The 6,164-nt window shown below is 41.6% G+C and overlaps 1 pseudogene; it reads left to right on the top strand.

Moving 5' to 3' along the window:
• The first annotated feature begins 4,739 nt into the window (after positions 1-4,739).
• LOC137161795 (olfactory receptor 6N1-like) lies at positions 4,740-5,740 on the top strand (annotated as a pseudogene).
• The last annotated feature ends 424 nt before the right edge of the window (positions 5,741-6,164 follow it).

Raw genomic sequence — 6,164 nt, 5'->3', positions numbered from 1 at the left:
GTACCCTTAAATTTTTCAGCCACTAGATGTCCCTACCTGAGTTCTATGCAAGGCATGGGTCCTGGTAAACAAGAGAGACAAAGCTGGAATTAGAGCTGCTTCTGCTGGGAAAGTCTATTTGTAGTTTTCCATGGATTAAATTTACTTTACATTGAATGTACTGTTTGTGGGTCACCACAAACCATGACACATATTACTGAGTGCTGTAAAATTATCCAACTTCCATGAGGTCCTCTTGCCTTAGAATCATAGAAGATCAGGGTTGGAAGGGATCTGAGGAGGTCATCTAGTCCAATCCCCTTGGCGCAACCAGATTGCATCTGCCAAGTAAAATATCTGTGTGTTGGCTACACTGTGAAACCTTGAGCATGTGACTCTGCAAGCAATCATCACCTGTATCAGGCAGCAGATGTGAGCTTTTCTCCCAGGGCAGAAGGCTGGTTGCATCAGGATGTAGACTCAAGGGAGACACCACTACTTCCAGTAAAGGCTACAAATACAAAGAGGCATTCTGCCCTAGGTAAACAGAGGGGGTCAGAGCGTCTTTCACAAGAGATCGCAGTGCCAGCTCATTCCTTTAGGAATACACAGGTCTCTTTGCTACCCGAATCTAACTTTTGAGGAACATCAAGAGATGAGAACCTCAGCAGATACAGCTTTCCAGGTAACCACACTCCCCACCCTGACATCGCACTGATAAAACACATTCTCACTAAGAAATGTAGGGACATGAGCAATTTTAGCCCCAGTTGCCTGGCAGTGTTTTTGTCAAGCTTTAAAGTGCAGATATTGAGGCACAAAGAAAGGAAATGACTTCAGAAGTTTTTGGTGGACCCCGGAATAGAATTATAGATGAGTTTTCCTTTTTAAAAAAAAATTGATTTTATTTTATGCTCAGGCCACACCTTATTTTGCCACTAAGATTAATATTACAACACCCAGCACTTTATTGAGCTGCTCTTGCTTTTTAATAAGGGAGTTCAGAAAAGCTTTCCACCTGAGTAAGTGCCTGGGGAACTCTGACCCGGTAGATCTGAATTCTTGGCACAGTCCGAACAACTAAGCATCAAGAAATTGCAGCCTGAAGGAGCTAACGAAACAAGGCCAGAATTTTAAAGGCAATAGACACCCAGTGGGATTTTCAAAAACATGCCTAAATCCCACTGAAATCATTTTAAATATCTTTAAAAAGCTGACTCATTCAGGTCTGTTCTACCCACGAAGTTGCAATGATTTAGTGCCTGGTGTGATTTAAAATTAATTTAGTTAAATTGGTGCAAAAAACCTGTTTGTATTGACTCGGGAAAGTGGCTGGGTTTAGCAAACACATGTTCTAGGCACCTATCATGTCTAGGCTAAAATATGACCAGATAAACTTGAGCTAAATGCAGCTATGCCAGGAAAAAAAAATCCATTTTGGTCAGGTGTGGGCTCACATGTCTTAGCTCAGCGCAACCTAAACTCATCCAATTTTCCTTGACAAGACAACCTTTGCACTATAGACCTGCTTAAATCAATTTAAACCCTGTCTTATATCTGTTTAGCTTGCATCGGTACTTATAGATGCAAACAACATCAATAACAGTTTTAAACAGAGACAGATGTGTCCAGACAGGACTTAACTATGTCATCTCTTAAATCAATTTCCATAAAACTGGTGGATTCAATTCAATCAGGAAATCTCGGGTAGAAATAGAGAATTTATTTTAGCTCTGAATTTGGCACCCGTGAGACTGCTCCAGGAGTCCTGCGTTCAGCTCTGTTGCTCACAATTCAAGAAGGATGTTGAGAAGTTAGAGAGGGTTCAGAGAAGAGCCAAAAGAATGGCTAATGGGCGCCTTTTAGCGATAGACCCAAAGAGCTTAATATATTTAGTTGAACAAAGAGCAGGCTAACGGCTGACTTGATTACTGTCTTTAAAGACCAACCTGGGGAACAAATATTTAATAAGGGTCTCTATAATCTGGCAGCGAAAGGTCTAACACAATCCAATCACTGGAAGTTGAAGCTAGATGGATTCAGATTGGAAATAAGACATTAATTTATAATGATGAGTGTAATTAACCGTTACAAATTTACCAAGGATCGTGGTGGATTCCCCATCACTGAAAATTTTTAAATCAAAATCGGATGTTTTTCTGAAAGATCTGCACTAGGAATTTTTTCAGGGCATTTCTCTGTCCTGTCTTATGCAGGAGGTCAGACCAGATTATCACAGTGATCCCTTCTGGCCTTGGAATCTATGATTGTATGAAAATTGGTGCAACTTTTGAATGCAGACAAGGCTCAAGACTGAAATTTTCAAAGCAGCCCTAGGGCGTTGGGTGCCCAGGTCCCACGAATGCAGCAAGAGTTAGATTATACATTATTTGTGGGATTTGCAAATCCTAAAATGACTAAAGACCAGATTTTCAAAGTTATTTAGGCACCTAAATATGCACAGATGTGCCTAGTGGTATTTACAAAAACATCTAATCTTGTCAGGTGCCTGACTCTCATTGAAATCAATAGGACTTAGTTACCTTCCCAAAATAGTCTCTTTCGAAAATACCACTATGTGGCTATGTGCATCTTTAGACCCCTAAATACCTTTAAAAATATGACCCAAAGATAACATATAATAGCTCCAAAGATTGTCAGTGGCGTAACTCAGCCAAAGATTTCCTTACAGATTTATGGTTAAAGGCTCTAGCTGAAGAAGAATAAATCATTTAAAAGCTACCAGATCTGAACGGCCATTTTAACAAAGCAAATTTAGTAATAGTAGTAGGGTGGGGTGAATGGCTGGTGTTTCATCTCTAGCCCCCATGGAGTCCAGACCCCATCCAGTCATCCGAGCTGATTTCAGGAACAGCGGTGCACATGTCATCTGAAAATCACGCTCCATGAAGGCTTCCAGGCGGGCATCCAAAATTTGAAACATCCATCTTCACTAAGGGGCAGATTTGTAAAGGTATTTAGGCACCACGTGGGATTTTCAAACCACCTACATGCCTAATGTCAACTGAAAACAGCAAGTGTTAGGTGCTATCACACCATGCACCTAAATACTTTTGAAAGCTCAGGATTTCAATCTTAAAACTTCCTTATTATAGGGTGATAGCAATACCTATTGGCAAAGTTTCTTAACATTGTGCTGAAGACCAGAGCAGACATGAAACAAATAATCATCTGGTTTCCCATCAGTACAGCAGAGGTAAGATAAAAAAAACTAGGTCTGGGATTACTGAAATGGTGGCTTCTCTGAGATTTTAACATCCAACCCACACCAGATTCCTTCAGAATAATTTTTTGGTTGTTTGTTGCAACTGATATTTAGAAGAAATTGAAGCATGACCAAGAGGGTCCGTTCCACTGGCAGAAGCACTGAGGTGCTTTGTAGGTGCTCTGTGTTAGAGGGATGCCCCAGGGAAGCTATGCCAATCCATTTTTTAATCATATCTATTAGAATCAAGGTCTCTTTAATATCCTGGAGACTGACAGGGCTTCAATGATATTGCAAATCTCCGTTTGACTCTTTGGACAGCGCTGTCACAGAGAGGTAAGCAGCACGTTTACATATCAAATTCCTCTCGGGCTTTCTTGTCTCCTCAACCTCCAGACCATCCTACTCACCTCCACAGTTCGGGCAAGGATGTGGCTGAATGTGCACGGAATTAAATTGATGGCATTCAAGGCTAGGATTGAGACCTGAAGTAGTGAGACAATGTTAGGGGCAGTATATTTCCTTCCCAACATCTTCTTTGTGCCTATATTTTAGCAGCTGATGCAGGATTTGAAACAATGACTGTTGCTCCAGAGTTAAACTATTAAATGCGATTGATTTTGCCCCTGGCCAAAATCGATGGGGGGGGGGGGAAATAGCCATATTTATGCCTTCAGCATTGAGTTGACACATCAAAAACCCTCACTCAATGAAAGCTCAGGACGGCTGTGTGCACATGAGACACATTCTTCACCTGATTTTCCAGCTATGACATTCCAAATAATTTCTCCAACTTCACTATTTGTCATGATAAACTAATCTCTAGTGTGTGTATGGATGGAATTAACCGTTTCCAGGAAAATTATTGACATACTGACCAAGAAGATATAGGCTTAGATTAATTTCCATTCATTTCCACTCATTCCTAACTCCCCTAGATAACATAGTAAAGTTCATCCTAAATTTTTAAGATGGGATTTCAGAGGTGCCTAAGTGATTTAGGAGCTGTATTGATTTCAATAGAATCATAGAATATTAACGTTGGAAGGTACCTCAGGAGGTCACCTAGTCCAACCCCCTGCTCAAAGCAGCTCAATAGGTATTAGGAGCCTAAATACCTTTAAAAAGTTGGTCCTTGCTATTTAATATTTATTTTGTTCTTTCACTAGCCCATTACATTGCTCTCGCAGACAGAGGTGGATATTTAGGTTGGAACTGTTATTGCCCTTTCACAATATGGCAGAAAACATGATATGATCAACAAATGGTCTAAGTTGCCATGTCTCTACTTGGGCCACCAGAAAAATGGACTCTTGTTACATTACTATTCATGATCTGATAAGACAGGGGTGGTAATAAAGGGATACCAGCATTTGCTCCTGTGATTTGGATTCAGAAAATGGGCTGGGAACCGTGAGTGGCAGATGAGTTTTTGAACCATTATGGGATTCACTGACAACACTTGAGTCCTGTTTTACCTTTGTTCTTCTGATTTTATTGTGGAGTTTTTTTCAACTGTTTCTAGATGCACCCCATGGCAGACACGGACTGGAGAAACCAAACGTCCATCACGGAATTCATCCTCCTGGGATTCGGGAACATCCCTGGACTGCAGGTCCTTCTCTTCCCGTTCTTTCTAGCGATGTACATTCTGACCATGGCTGGGAACATCCTCATCGTGGTGTTAGTCGTGGCCGATCAGCACCTTCACACCCCTATGTACTTCTTCCTGGGGAACCTGTCCTGCCTGGAGACCTGCTACACCTCCGCCATCCTGCCCAGGCTGCTGGCCAGTCTCCTGACTAGGGACAGGACCATTTCTGTCACTACGTGTATTGCACAATTTTATTTTTTGCTTCACTGGCAGCTACGGAGTGTTGTCTCTTGTCCGCAATGTCTTATGACCGGTATTTAGCGGTGTGCAAACCCTTGCACTACGCAGCCCTCATGAACGGCAGGATCTGCCTCCAACTGGCAGCCGGATCTTGGCTAAGTGGCTCTCTGGCCACACTCATCATCTCCTCCTTGATGTCACAGCTAACCTTCTGCGGCCCCAAGGAAATGGACCATTTCTTTTGTGACTTCACCCCAATCATAAAACTGGCCTGCAGTGACACTAGCTTGATCGTGGTCTTGGATTTCCTCCTGGCCTCTGTTTGCACGCTCTTCCCATTTCTGTTAACTGTGTCATCTTACGTTTATATCATCGTCACCATCCTGAGAATCCCTTCCACCGGCGACAGACAAAAGGCTTTTTCCACCTGCTCCTCACACCTCATCGTGGTGACAATGTTCTATGGAACCATCATTATTGTCTACATGCTACCAAAATCCAGCACACTGAGAGACCTGAACAAAGTATTCTCTGTGTTCTATTCTGTCCTTAATCCACTCCTAAACCCCCTCATCTACAGCCTGAGAAACAAGGAGGTCAAGGAGGCCCTGAGAAAAGCTGTCAACAAATGTGTGGCTTTTTCAAGAACTCAGCAATCCCGAGCCAATTCTTTTACGCTGAAAAAAACAGGGCTGATCTGAGGTGATTCGCTGAGTTATAGGCACAAGGTCCATGCAGTGAAATTGTGGCCCTATAGACGTCAACGGTAAATCTCCCCTTAACTCCCCTTAACTTCAATGGGGCATGAAAAATCCCTTATTTTTTAAAGCTGCAGAATGAAACTCATTCCAAAATTTTCACCGGAAACTCTTTACCGTTTTTCAAAAAGCTCAAGTTTTAAGACTTATATTTACAATTTAATTTTCTTTTCTTTTTTGTGGCAATGGTGGGAAATTCGGACAGTGAATCACTATGGTAGAGAATATTGTTAAACTCTGAGAATGTTTCAAATCCAGGTGATATAAAGGGATAGGGTTTAGGTCAGCAAAGAATAATCTCTGTGCATTTTACCTGTTGTATTTTAATATTTCTCTATGTTAGTAGATTCTTAATAATAAGTAAAAG

The sequence above is a fragment of the Emydura macquarii genome, unplaced genomic scaffold, assembly GCF_026122565.2.
Source record: "Emydura macquarii macquarii isolate MOO-44397 ecotype Brisbane River unplaced genomic scaffold, CSIRO-AGI_Emac_v2 contig_2371, whole genome shotgun sequence".
In the NCBI taxonomy this organism is placed as follows: domain Eukaryota; kingdom Metazoa; phylum Chordata; order Testudines; family Chelidae; genus Emydura; species Emydura macquarii.
This window is presented reverse-complemented; position numbering and strand designations above follow the sequence as displayed.